Source organism: Berghia stephanieae, chromosome 1 (genome assembly GCF_034508935.2).
Source record: "Berghia stephanieae isolate SIO BIC M18660-M18661 chromosome 1, UCSD_Bste_1.3, whole genome shotgun sequence".
Classification (NCBI taxonomy): Eukaryota; Metazoa; Mollusca; class Gastropoda; order Nudibranchia; family Aeolidiidae; genus Berghia; species Berghia stephanieae.
The window spans coordinates 90,991,928-91,007,464 of NC_088360.1; positions in this window are offsets into that span (position 1 = coordinate 90,991,928).

Sequence of the window (15,537 nt, forward strand, 5' to 3'; positions counted from 1 at the left end):
GCGCCTGCCTGCTCTGAACCCAGCCTGTTCCTCTGCAAGTATCTCTTCTGATTTGGTTTAGATGCGGTTTAGGATGATGCGTAACATTACTTTACTGGGGTGGCTAATGAGGCTGATTGTTCTTTAATTATTGCATTTTCTCAAGTTTCCCTTTTTTGGTAGTGGTATTACAAGCGATTGTGTCCAAATTTTAGGCCAAGTTTTCTGCTCCAGTATTTTCTGACCTAGAATTTTTATTGCTTGCACTGTTTGCTCCCCGCTATATTTTATAAGTTCTGCTGTATGTTTGTTGTCTATTCCAGGTGATTTATTGCAACTTAGGCTCTTAATTGCGTTCTCAATTTCTTCATTCAGGATTGATGGAGTATTGTCTATTTCTATTTGTTCCACTCCTGTACTTAACACTGTATTGTCTGTTTTAAGTTCTATATTGTAAAGGCCATCACAGTATTGTGTCCATCTGTTCAAAACATCTTGTTTGTTGGTCAGTAAGGTTCCATTTTCATCTTCTATTACATTTGATTTGTCACTGTGTGCCATGTTGTTGTTCATGTTCTTTTGTGTGGGTGGAGAGTGTTTGCAATACTTAACTTTAGCAAATTCTAGAAGTCTCATGCCCCTATCATTGGTTGTTCCTATACCAAAACGCCCTGTTGTTCCTGTCCAGTTTGGATATGCGTCTGGTCCCACCTTCCCGTTCCAGTCTCCTTGTACTATTAAGAGGTCTGTCTTTGGTATCTTGGAAATTGTTGCTTCTAGAGTCTCATAAGATTGTTCTATATCTTCATCACTGTAATATGAGTCCACAACACCCCCTAACCTGGGTGGGGTTCCTGACCTTCCATAGTGGGCAGGGAGGTACTTACTGTGTCTTCTATCCCCTTAAATCTGTTTTCCTACTTGCTTTCTGTCTTTGTCTTGGAATGAGAATACTTGGTTTTGTCCTGATCCTGGCTGAGAGGGAAACAGTCAAATGTATAGTTAGTTTTGGGAGATGATATAAACCATCTCTCTATTATGTACTCTTATTATTATGATTTGTTAACATTTGAGTGTATTCCTTTTAGTGGGATCTTGTGCTGGTGTCTGGGTGAAACATTTAGGTTATCTCAAAATAAGTACTCTGATAGTGTGCTCTTGGAATCTCATTTGTTCCCTATTTGTACCATTCCCCTTTGTCTTACTTTTTCAAGTCCTTTTAATTGTACCTACATCCAGAATGTTTTTACTATCCAATTTTCATCCAAACAAACACCCCCTAATACTACTACTACTACCACTACTACTACTACCACTACCACTACTACTACTACTAATAATAATAATAATAATAATAATAATAATAATAATAATAATAGTAATAAGAATAATAATAATAAGAATAATAATAAGAAGAAAAATAATAAACAATGGGAATAATAATAATGATAATAATAGTAATAATATTAATAAATGGTAATGAAATAATGATAAATGACAATGATAATTTAAAAAATAATGATAAAAATAATAAATGATGATAACAGAACAACCACAATCGCATATCTCAGAAAAGTAAGGCATGTTATAGCAGAGGCTCAGTAAGAAATAAACTAATGAGAGCGCCATTGAAATAGTGATGACTTGTTTGAAGTGTAATCATTTGATTCAATCTAGTAGAACACCCAAAGATCGTATCTAATTTAGTCCAGAGATTATTATTATTATTATTATTATTATTATTATTATTATTATTATTATTATTATTATTATTATTATTATTATTATTATTATCATCATTCTAATTATTATTATTATTGTTGTTGTTGTTGTTAATATTATTTTATTATTATTGTTATTATTATTATTCTCGGTGGGGATCCTGACCTCCCATAGCGGGCAGGGAGGTACATACTGTGTCTTCTATTCCCTTATATCAACATGCTTTCTGTCTTTGTCTTGGAATGAGATTACTTGTTTTTTTTTTCCTGGCCCTGGTCGGAGTCCTGCCTGGGAGGGAAACAGTCAAATGCATAGTTGTTTTGGGAGATGATATTTTTTTCCTTGTAAATCATCGCTCTGTTATGTATTATTATATGTGTTATTTTTAATGTATAATGTTAACATTTGAGTGTGTTCCTCTTTGTTGGATTTTGTTCTTGTATCCGGATGAGACTTATAGGTGATCTCAAACTAACTACATGGGTGGTATGCTCTTAGAATCTACATCTGATCCCGATTTGTTCCCAGTTCCCCTTTGTCTTACTTTCTCTTGGGTGCTTCAATTGTAATTCTAGAACTTTTTACTATCCCATTTTCTTCCTATTTACTGGCGCTGATATAACCTAAATGTGTTGCAAGCACCGTAAAACCCTTATAAAAAAAAAAAAAATATATATATATATATATATTATTATTATTATTATTATTATTACTGTTGTTGTTGTTGTGTTTGTTGTTTGTGTTGTTGTTATTATTATTATTATTATTATTATTATTATTATTATTATTATTATTATTATTATTATTATTGTTATTATTATTATTATTATTATTTTTATTATTATTTTATTCTTCTTTTTTCTTTTCTTTTTTTTTTTTCTTTTTTTTAATATTATTTTTATACTGTTGTTACTCATGAAACTGTTACTTCTATGCTCAAGTGATTTATTTTTTTCCCTCACTATATTCATTTATAGAAATTAAGCACAATATTGAGATTATTTAATTTGGGACCATTTACGCGTGACTCATGTATGTTGCATCCAATTTTATATAGAAGTCTGGGTGGGGTTCCTGATCTCCCATAGTGGGAAGGGGGGTACATACTGTGTCTTCTATCCCCTTATAACTGTTTTCCAACATGCTTTCTTTCTTTGTCTTGGAATGAGATTACTTGGCTTTGTCCTGGCCCTGGCCCGAGTCCTAGCTGGGAGGGAAACAGTCAAATGCATAGTTATTGTTTTGGGAGATGATATTTTTGTGTTATAAATCATTTCTCTGTTATACACTGTATTATGTTTAGTTTACATATGATATATGATTTGTAAACATTTGAGAGTATTCCTTTTAGTCGGGGGCTGTGCTTGTGTCGAGATAAGACTTTTAGGTGATCTCAAACTAAGGACTTTGATGGTGTGCTCTTGGAATCTACATATATGTTTCCTATTTGAACCAATTAACCAGTAGATTTTTGACCAATTAAAACATGGAATTTTGACACACCTTCACAATTGTTCAGCGGGTGGTTGGATGGGAGCATCACCCTTGAATCGTATACCTATGATGTTCGCATGGGTGTGCGATCCGATAGTGATGTCGTTTCTTCTTCTCTTTACTAGCCTATCCTGCTTCTTTGGTTTGTGATTGTATTTTTGACAGGGGATATTTTTTTTCCTGTAAATCCTCTGCCTGTTTGTTCTTGGTTATTTATAATTTAGCTTATGATATCTTTAGGTTATGCTTTTGATTGACATTTGTACTATTTTTGTTAGATTGCTTGTTTTTTTGTTTCAGCGGTCTCATATAACCTCAATTGTGTTGGAAGAGACCTAAAGCAACAAACAAAAAAAACAAAAACAAATAAAAAAACAATTGTTCAGACAAACATAGTTGGTTGTTTATAAACAATAAAGTGAATGATATTGACTTCTTATGATCATTGTTATTAACCAGTATAAATTTGGCCATTCAAAACATCGACTTTGTGACGCACCGTCACACATGCTCGGACAAACATGGTTGGTTGTTTATAAACAATAATGTGAATGAAATCGACCTCTCTCTGATCATTGTTATTGTTTTTATACCTCCAAATGGGTGACTAGTTATCACACGATAGTTTTCTGTGTTGGTTCTATTGATCAAGAGGTAGAACAGTGGGTATTTTACTTAGACATGTACCATCGATAATAAAACCTGTGTAGTTTACTATGTTTACCAATCACTGCCATTGTTTACGTTATGACGATTGTCCGAGAGTCGTGATGTCTAGGTGTCTATTCTCCTTAGTCTTACCTTTTCTTGGGTGCTTTAATTGTAATTCTATAACTTTTTACGATCCCATTAAATTCCTTTTTACTGGCGCTGATATGACCTTAATGTGTTGGGAGTGCAGTAAAACCCTTTTTAAAAAAAAACAAAAACAGACATCTGAATAAAAACTGTCACACTGAGAGAATCTGTGCGTGTGTGTGTGTGTGTGTGTGTGGAGAGAGAGAGAGAGAGAGAGAGAGAGAGAGAGAGAGAGAGAGAGAGAGAGGGAGAAGATAGTGGGAGAAGTGGTTCTGATGTAATGCATGAATGATGTGAATGAATGTGTTGCTTGAGTGTATATGGGGTGCAGTTTGCAACAATTTAGAAAGTTATTCACTGTTTACATAATCGTGATAAATGGCTCAAGACTAATGTTTTTCTAGATACAGGTTCATATGTCTATAGGAAATAAATGCCGGGATGATTCAGTTTCCAAATGGTACAATTGGAAATGAAATGCCTTTTGATCAAGATGTATGTTTGTGATTTTCCATGTTTTAAATAATGCGTTGCTGGCCTAGCTACATTCCCTCATACTACCCTTTTGATCTCCCTTTGCGACTTGCTCTGGAAAAAGATGATAGGCTGTGTGGACTATAAAAGTATGAGACAAAAGATAAATATGTATAGCGGCTTTGAAAAATACCAACTGTTATTGTTCTTGATTTTGTTTTCGAGCCAGATACAGTGCACTCTGGATACGTCGACGTTGCCTAAGTCGATTTTTACCCAAGTCGATTTTTTTTCTTGGTCCCTCCCCCTTCTTCCTATATAACATTAGTAAAAAAAAAAAAAAAAATCCACATAAGTCGATGTCGCTTAAGTCGATGTTATTATCACTCATGACTACAATAAAATCACAAATAAACAAGTATTTCCATTGGTTCAAAAAGCTACCAGTAAGAATTTTCAGAAGTTAAGAATATCCGCGAACGATTGGCGCACATCGATGTGATGTAGGTGCTTTGCCTGACGTGTTCAATGTACATAAGCAATATTGAATAACTTTAATTTCTCCATCTCAAATTTTACATTGTCGCAACTTCAAGTTCAAGATTTTTTTGGTTCTAATCCCAGGCCATCCTATGTAATAGCCCTCTTAATTAGTATCAATTTTATCAAGAATTCAAGTCAAGTCTACAACTACAATGGCAAACCTGTCGCGGAAAAGGAAGATTCGATGCATTTGAAAAGTCTGGCATGCGACAGAAAATCATCGCATAGGAAATTGGCATACCAGCTATTTCTGTCTCGACGATTTACAAGAAGCATGACCTTGATCTAGAGGCTCCTACCCTTCCGCTTTTCGCGGAATAGTTTCACCTAATTGGTATACATTCGACATTCAAGGCAAAAAATCCGCTTTTCACCTTTCCAATCGAGGAAAATTAAAAATAAAAAAATCTCTAGTGAAAAAAACGTGAGCTATGGCTTATTTTGTCAGCATCTCCCATGGTCAATCAACACACACTTTGTGTGTCTGATTAGTCCCTTCAAAGTGTGTGCTGCTGATGTCGGATAATATTATATTATGTTTGGGAGGGGGGTTGACCGAAGTATTATTATTATTATAGTGACTCCAATTTGTGAGGTCAATGACCTTGGTAATATTATATGTTGGCTTCAATTGGTAATAATATTATTGAGTACGATCAGGTTCTTTCCCTATTTAATTTTAGCCCTGTGTACGTGTGTGTGTGTGTGTGTGTGTGTACCGGCACGCGCGTTTGTTTGATTAGGTGTGTGTGTGTGGGGGGGGGGGGGAGGAGGGTCCTGACAAGGTTAAATCCATGCTTTGCTCTCAGACGGCCTGGACTTGTGTGTTCTCTATTATTATTTGACCCCATTCTTAGTCTTTAAACAATCTGTACATTTTTACACATTTTATATTTTTAATCATTTGAGTACTTTTGGGTTGTTTATTACATTTTCTGTTGCAAAGCATGTCATAGTCAATAACAGTAAGTTGATTCGGCTTTTTTATCTCAAATTCCGATTTTTATGTATTCTGATTCCTCTATGGGACTATTGGGGGTAGGAGCCTCTCATGACCACTACAGAGACCGCGCGATATGAAGAGACATACTTATTCTATATTGGTTTGCTTTGTTCAAATGAGTTTTTGCTCATTTGGTTACACTCCGGTTAAGTTGATTTTCGGATAAGTCGATTTTTTTCTCGGTTCCCCTGGGCATCGTCTTATCCGGAGTCCACTGTATATTCCTTTTTTCTGTTTTTTGTTTTTGTTTTGTTTTTGTTTTGCTTTTTGGTATTTAGTTCTTTTTTAAAGTGATTATGTTCATTTTTGTTACAAAGCTTACTAGTGCTCCTTATCACCCCCCCCCCCCCCCCCCCCCCCCTCCCCATACATCTGTAGTCTGTTTTCTTCTTCTTAGAGGCTTTCTATGGTTTTGCCAAGGCCTGGGCTTGTATCAGTCATATGCTAGGGAGTTACAATCATCTTTCAATTATTTTCTTTATTTACTAATCATAGTTTGTTTTTTTTTTTGTCACGGAGTTTCATTTTTATTACTGACGATTTCTTTTTCTCTATACAAAGGAAAATTGTGAGTGTTCATTTGTCCCAATTTAATGATATGAGAACAAAGAGATCAGCAAATGGATTGCACAGGTGCAATATGAAAGATTTAGTTATTTTCATAATATATGCGTTAGGATTATTGATTTTGTTGTCTAGAAACATGGAATTTATAAGATTTTTTAAATGTTAGAATAAAATGCAGTTAAGAAAGAAAAAAACAAAAGTTTTTTGTAACAATATTTTTGAATTAGTAATTTCATTGGAATCTGTCAAAAGTATTTATCATTGTCATAAATATTATGATATCATCAAATTGTATGATGGATATATGGTACAGATGTGGATTGTTGTGTAGGACAACAGTGCCACCCTGGAAATGTATCAGTCTGACACAGCTACAGATCGATCCTCACACCTTCAATTTAATGAATGGTTTAACCAACTGTTTGTTTTGCACGTGGATTTTTTAAAAATAAATTAATTGATTAACTATTTAAATGATTAATTTATTAATCTGTTACTTAAGTTATTTATTCATTTATTTATTCGTCTTTTGTATGTTTGTTTTGTTCATTTATTCTTATTTTGGGTAAACAATTTATAATCCATTCGGATTATTAAAACTTTATTATTTGAATGATAAGAGCTACTTTGTTTCGCCGTGAGAACAGTAGTCCATGAGCTAGGCAGGAGGTGCGACTGACTTACTCAAGACAACACTGGGACATGAACCCCGAACCCTTGGACTTGGATATTGAAGCAAAGATCATATTCCAGTATTTTGCTCTCACTTTCTACTTCTGTTCCTCATTTAAACTGATCATTTATGTGGTCTTGTGGTATGACACTCGCTTTTGGACCGGAAGGTCCAGGGTTCTAGTCCCACTGTGAGCAGCGGATAGTTGAGTCCTTGGAAAAGAGTCTTTAATCACATTCTCTTACCATTCCCACCATTAACAGCATTGTCTCTTTTGGAAAAAAATATTTGACTTAGCTTAACAAGCATTAGGTCTCGTCCTACATAATATTAAGTGTTGTTGTTGGCTGGGGACCCCTTGTAAAGTGCTTTGAGCATGTTTAGTGGATATTGCGCTTTATAAATGTTCAATATTTTTTTTAAAGACATTCGACAATTAAGTGCGCCATATTCTCAACTTTTGCACTGAACTGAAATTTAAGCAGAGAGTCTCTCTTGAGTTGGCTCTGTTGTGCAGAACGGTTGCAGTGGTTATCTCCTAATAAACTACCTCTCAGGATCACCAAGCTATTAGCAGGAGTTGATTATTAGGCAAAGAATGCAGCGCCTTGGGTAAACGGGGGGGGGGGGGGGAGCATAATACCAGGGCTGCCTATCCCAAATTTCAAACTTTAGGAACACTTTTCGCTGAATAGTTTTTCCACGCAAGGAATGCAAGCACCAACTCATGCAAAGCGTGGTAAACAGATTGATTAACTAATAATATTGACAGTTTTTAAAGATAAAAAAATTACTCACCAAAATATTTACATCTACAGTGTATTTACATATATACATGAACTTAGAAAGAGGGTGGAGGATTTAAGCCTGAACAGACCTGTAATAGGCACACTTCAAACTCTTCAAATCCTTTTTGGAGTAGATCCTCCCTAGTGCATCCCCAGGTCTAGACTTGGCCACCACCAGAGCCTCAAGTGTTTGTTGAGACATGCTGCCTCTGAAGTCTGACTTGTTTTTTCTAACCACATTAAAAACGAATTTACTATCTTCCTTGAGAAGGCCGACTTCGTGCCAGTAAGTGTCTACTCTGTTTGTATGTGGGATGTGTCTGTGCATTGGTCTGTTGAAAATTCTTTCTGTATGTCTGTAAATGTTGCATTGCTAATCAGTTGAGGGAATTTTTTTAAGGAAGAAGAGCATGTCTGTAAATGTGGTGTTGTTCTGTTGAGCAGGGTCTGCGATACTGATGTGTTTGAGAAGTGGATCAATGAGGAGCAGTTTTTTTTTTCATGTAGGAGCATGCAGCCTGATAAAATTTTACGTCTTTGTAAAGGGTTTCTACCCTCTCTGGTTCCTTCAAAGACCAGCTGGAGAGCTTTGTCACCAATGATAATATCAGATGACTGTCTGGTGTTATTAGTTTAGGAGAGAGAAAATCAACCTCCAAAATGTCAACTTCCTTGATGGCAGAGGGTTTGACAACATTTATCAGGGTGTCTTTAAACAATTTCCTTAATTTTACCAGTAATTCCTGAATCATGGGTTTGTCGCATTGGAGTTCCGTGTTGATAGATTCAAACTGCTTCACAGCATAAAAAATAAACATACAGTAAAGCTTGTTTGTGGTGGAATTGAAGATGGTATTTAGATCTCTGACCTTCTTTTTTGTGTTACATCCCTCCTTCATGCCTTTCTCCTCCTCCCTAAAAAAGTGTAGAGGGCATCCCAACTACTGATTAGCATAGGAAGGCACATTCCAAAGCGCAGCCATCTTGGTTGCCACATGCTTCAGTATCTTTGTTTCCTGAATATGATGGAACAGCTGACAGCATTTCAGATCGGACTGCCTCTTGCCGCTGTTATCCAAGTAGCAGAATACACCAAGAAGCTGGCTGGGACTGAAGGGTAAGCAAGCAGCACACACCTGTCGGCTGATATGTGCTATATAAAATGGAAATTTCATTCCATACGGCCCGCTGGCTGAATAAACGAAGAATTGTGAAGCGCATTCAGTAGTAAATTCATGGAGATGCTCTATATTAATATCTATTTTCACTCATTATATTTTTTCTACGTTGTGGTCGTCCAAGAGTGCGAATGAATTAAGTCCCTAACAATTCATATTTCAAAATTAGATAAACGAACCTTATAACTAAGAAATGTCTCTTCTCCGGGAATTCGATAATAATTACTTCAGGCATTTCGTAAAGATCACTTGGACAAAGTCGATAAGCGTGATATATAAAAAGGGAATTAAACTTACAAAGAACCAAATACTCACACTAATTCACGATTATGTCCCCTGACACATAAGTTTGATCCGCGTTTCTCGCACATGGAATAAGTATCAAACAGAGAGAAAAACAAATAATGGGAGGAGGAGAAGTGAAAACAGGTAGTTAACAGAACCTTATTTTGTATATTGAAAACTGGTTATAATATGATCATAAATGCAACTATTCAAATATCACATTCCGGCAGTAATTCATTGATGTAGTCATCCAATATGGTATGACATTCGCCTTTGCTACAGTAGGGTATACATTTTCATTTTTTTTCCCTTTATCAAGCGATTAATATGGCAACAAAACTTGTCAAAGTTATCAAATCGAGAGTATATATAATTGGTTCGAATTTCACTGGGCGTTAAGAAGTTGAGTCCAAAGAAAATGCTCTTTTTTCATAAATTATCACCGCACTCGGGTGTAAAAGGAGTGCCTGGCTGGTTACAGCATTGTCTCTGCCGAAAATAATAAAATAAAATAACGCCTCACATGCGTTACGTCTCGTCCTACATGTTGCTGTTTGGAACTCCCTGTAAAGCACTCTGGGTACGTTTGGTAGAGATTGTTTTATATAAAATACCACGTTGTTATTATCATCATAATTATCGTCATCATCATCATATCATCGTCGTTGTCATCATCATCATCATCACCAAAGAGAATTCGAATTTCTAATGTTTCGTTTTATTTAATTACTTTCGATTTAAGTTTCTGCGTGGGGATCCTGACCTCCCATAGTGGGCAGGGAGGTACATGCTGTGTCTTCTATCCCCCCATACCCGTTTTCCAATTGTTTCCTGTCATTGTCTTGGAATGAGATTACTTAGTTTTGTCCTGATCCTTGCCGGAGTTCCTTGACTGGGAGGGAAACAGTCGAATGTATAGTTATAGTTTTGGGAGATGATATTTTTTTCCTTGTAAATCACCTCTCTGTTATGCATTGTATTATGTTTAGTTTACATATTATATTATATGATTGGTAAACATTTGAGTGTATTCCTCTTAGTTGGGACCTGTGCTTGTGTCTGGATGAGACTTTTAGGTGATCTCAAACTAAGTACTTTAACGGTGTGCTCTTGGAATCTACATCTGTTCCCTATTTGAACCCGTTCCCCTTTGTCTTACCTTTACTATTGTGCTTTAATTGTAATTCTAGAACTTTTTACTATCCTATTCTCTTCCTTTTTACTGGCGCTGATATGATCTTAATGTGTTGCAAGCGCCGTAAAACCCTTAAAAACAAAAACAAAACGATTTAAGTTTAAGTGTAAGGAAATGAAGTTGTAAATATTTTAATCGTACGTATCTAGTATAAGTGCTCTGGCTTCCTTTCGGCGGTAAAATAATATTATGTATGTGTAAACCCTATAAATACATCATATAAATGGCAGTGATATACCTAGGTCCTACGTTATACATTATCGTCTTTGGTTGCTGGTTTTGCATTCTAAAAATACAGACTTCATACAAGTTGCATTTCGTTCGTAGAAGGTGAGTAATAAAAAAAAAAAAAAATAAACAATTTAAAAAAACTTACACAGGTGAAAGATATGGAAGATTGTTATTCCCGATAGTGACAACATGCTTTTATCATTTCTTTCCCCACGTACAGGTAAAATGGCCTTCGAGGAGTACACAAACGTGCGTAGCTTGCTCAGCATTACTGCCATTCACTGACAAAACGATTTTTCTTTCATTTTCATTTTTATTCCCTTTATCAAGCGATTAATATGGCAACAAAACTTGTCAAAAGTTATCCAATCGAGAGTTCTTTGAAGTCTCGGGTTTGATATTATCTAACAGTTTCATTTTATTAATTCAATCGATATAATGTTATTGAGTAAAATGTTATCTTGACAACAACAACAAAATCGAAAAGCGTTTCGTCAAATCTACGGCAGGAAATGTATATTGACAACAACAGTAATCTATTGTTTTGTGGGAGACGGAATATTTATACTTATTTTTAAATATCAACGGCTAGAGGAAGACATATTAATCTAAAAGTAATACAATATTTCTGCTCGGAAATGACACGTCAGATGTCGTCGCATGTATGTGTGCACATGAGAGGGAGTGCACACAAACATAACAAATACCGTAACACAATAAACAAAAGCAAACGAATAACACAGAAGAAGGGGGAAAGAATCCGGGATGAGAAAAAATAAAAGTTTATCATAATTATGTTACGAAAAGACGGAATACGTTGAGCTTAGATAGTTAAGAATACTGAGCGTGTTTTAAGACCCAAATCACCGACATAACATTCTTATTACTACCAAATGATTATGATGTGCATAATGCCGATAAGGATCATGTTATCCATAAGTATCGTGATTATGACGAGCAATACCACATCGTTTACTAGTCTGATAACGGAACGTAATTATAGAGCAGTAAAGTTAGGTGCCCCAAACGTAAACAATAACAAGTTGCTAGTGATTTCCGTTAGGGACCGGAATAATTTACGCACAATATAGGTCTCCCAATTTTGTAGTTTGAGTTGTAGGCAATACACTTTCAGTATTGAAAATATGTTTACATAAAATCTAACAGTTGCAGAAATAATAATATAAGGCTAAATTATTATGAAAATCAGGCTCCGAATAATTCTCGTTTTGTTCACACCAGCGCAATAATTTGCTCTGGTCTAAAAATAGATAGACTGTAACTTTTGATAAATTTTAGAAAATTTTACCTTTTGTTCCATAAAATATCCATATCTAGACATTATTTGATGCATGATCGAGTATTTATGAATATGTGTTTCTTTTGCCACCTAACAGCCAAATTTTAAAGGTTATTTTTTTCTATTATTTACATTGGAACGTGAGCTGTCAAGACAGGAACATGTGGTTTGCCACGTGCTTCTCGACCTTTGTTTACGTTTGGGGCACCTAACTTTACTGCTCTATTAGGTGTGCGGTAACCAGTGGTGAACCGCCATGTTATGGAAGACACTTACTTTAAAATTTGACCAGAAAACTCGTCCTTCAAATAATCTATCGATTTAAATGACTCTCATCTTGGCAGCAACAGCAACAAAAATCTCACCTGAGATCTCTGGCCACCATGATGGTCATTTATATCGATCGATATTTGAAGGACGATTTATTTTTTTTGTGGGAGGGGGGGGGGGGGGCAAAATATTTAAATATGTGTCTTTCCAGAGTACAGCAGTTAACTGGTTAAATATTATTGGTGTACGTAGTAGAGAATATCTTGCCTGTTTGAGAGGGGGGGAAATCAAACTTCAATTAACTGGATTTTTATCATTACATTTTGAATCAGTAGGTTGTGACCTACTTTTTAAATGATAATGATAGTTTCATGACCATTGACACGCTTAATAAATTATGGAGTTATATATTTCGTGTTATTAGTAATATCATGATTATCATCATCATCATCATCATCTTCATCACGATCTCCAGCCCATCATCATTTCTGTTTCCTCTGTTCAGATTCATTTATAGTCTTACACACGCTTGGTGGTCGGAAAAAATGTCTCCATTTTAGTGACCCGTCTGCTGATCCCAGCAACAAAATAAATATTATCTTAAAATCCAAAGCGTATAACAAGAGGTAATTGCACACTATTTAAACCACTGAAAGGATTTCACAAACAGTCGGCCCTCTTACGTTTAAATAGGGCTTCATTAGGCGGTGAGCCTATTCCACTTGCCATTTTATGTCAATACTTGGGTTAAAAAATTATACATCTAGATTAAGGATTCAAGATGTTGATATTTCAATACAAACTGTGGTGCTTTATTGGTTTTGTCTTTGTTATGTTTTTCTGTTGTTTTGTTGTTGTTTTTTTTTTTGTTGTTTTTTTTTGTTTTTTTTTTTTTTTGTTTGTTTGTTGTTATGTTTTTGGGGTTCTTTTTTTTTGTTTTGTTTTTTTTGGTCTGAGTATTTTGTGGGGGAAGGGTTCCGGTTTGTTTGGGGTTTTTTTGTGTTTTTTTTTTTTTTTTTGGGGGGGGGGGGGGGTTTCAGAGGGGGGGGGGTCGTTTTTGTTTTGTATTTGATTGTTTTTTTGTTTGTGTTTTGTGTTTGTGTTTTTTCTTTTTTCTTTTTTTTTTTCTTTTCTTTTCCTTTTTTTTTCTTTTTTTTTGTTTTGTTTGTTTGTTTGTTGTTGTTTTGTTTTGTTTTTGTTGTTATATTGCTTTGTTTTGTTTTAAACCATGTTTTAACCAATTTACACAAGAGCAAAATACAAATAAATAGGTCGGTGTGTGTATGTGTGTGGTGCGTGTTTGTGTTAGAGAGAAAGAGAGAGAGAGAGAGAGAGAGAGAGAGAGAGAGAGAGAGAGAGAGATAATGATTATTAATTGAAAGAGGAAACAAAACATGATCGATGCTACCCAAACACTCATTGATAGTGGTCATATCCAATTTAGGTAAAATATTCACAACATCCGTCAGCCGGATATAACGTACCCACACACAAACTTTTTGTTAAACCCTTAACATTTATGCTCTGAGACATAGAATATGAGTGATAGAAAGTAGTAAGAACAAATCATTACAATGACTGTATAAAAACAATAACAATAACCTTCGTTCCTTCTATAAATTCAATACCGACGCAGTTCATTCAATTTTCTCTTGATGCCAACAACAGGCATTCGCTTCGTTGTTTTTATGTAAACAAACCTTGCCATTTTCAGTTCAACTGGCATTTCAGCTATTTTGACTGTTGTTTACTCTCATCACGAAGGAAAATGTGAATTTGAGTGAATTGGTACCTAATTAACTAGAAGTGGCTAAAGTTAATTATCTTGGCGTACAGCCAATGAATGTCAAATTATCCCCCCTCCCCCTTCTCCCCTCCACACACACAATACGTGCCTTCCTTCTAACACCCCCCCCCCCCCCTATATATATATATATATATATATATATATATATATATATATATATTATTTATTTCCTTCGCCCTTTCTCTCTCTTCCTCTTCTTCCTCTTCTTTCTCTCTCTTCTTCCTCTTCTCTCTTCTTCTTCTTCCTTTCTCTTCTTCTCTTCTCTTCTTCTTCTTCTTCTTCTTCTTCTTCTTCTTCTTCTTCTTCTTCTTCTTCTTCTTCTTCTTCTTCTTCTTCTTCTTCTTCTTCTTCTTCTTCTTCTTCTTCTTCTTCTTCTTCTTCTTCTTTCTTCTTCTTCTTCTTCTTCTTCTTCTTCTTCTTCTTCTTCTTCTTCTTCTTCTTCTTCTTCTTCTTTCTTCTTCTTCTTCTTCTTCTTTCTTCTTCTCTTCTTCTTCTTCTTCTTCTTCTTCTTCTTCTTCTTCTTCTTCTTCTTCTTCTTCTTCTTTCTTCTTCTTCTTCTTCTTCTTCTTCTCTTCTTCTTCTTCTTCTTCTTCTTCTTCTTCTCTTCTTCTTCTTCTTCTTCTTCTTCTTCTTCTTCTTTCTTCTTCTTCTTCTTTCTTCTTCTTCTTCTTCTTCTTCTTCTTCTTCTTCTTCTTTCTTCTTCTTCTTCTTCTTCTTCTTCTTTCTTCTTCTTTCTTCTTCTTCTTCTTCTTCTTCTTCTTCTTCTTCTTCTTCTTCTTTTCTTCTTCTTCTTCTTCTTCTTCTTCTTCTTCTTCTTCTTTCTTCTTCTTCTTCTTCTCTTCTTCTTCTTCTTCTTTCTTCTTCTTCTTCTTCTTCTTCTCTTCTTCTTCTTTCTTCTTCTTCTTCTTCTTCTTTCTTCTTTTCTTCTTCTTCTTCTTCTTCTCTCTTCTTTTTCCCTGTCTTTTTTCTTTGTTCAATTCTTTCTTTTCTCCATCTGTCTATATGTTTCATCTATCTACTCTATCGATCTATCAATCTATCTGTCTATCTATCTATCTATCTATCTATCTATCTATCTATCTATCTATCTATCTATCTATCTATCTATCTATCTATCTATCTATCTATCTACCTATATATCTATCCATTTATATCTATATACACACATTCATCTGTCACTGTTCATCTATTTGACACAAGATTTATCTTAATTCACCAACTATCGGATCA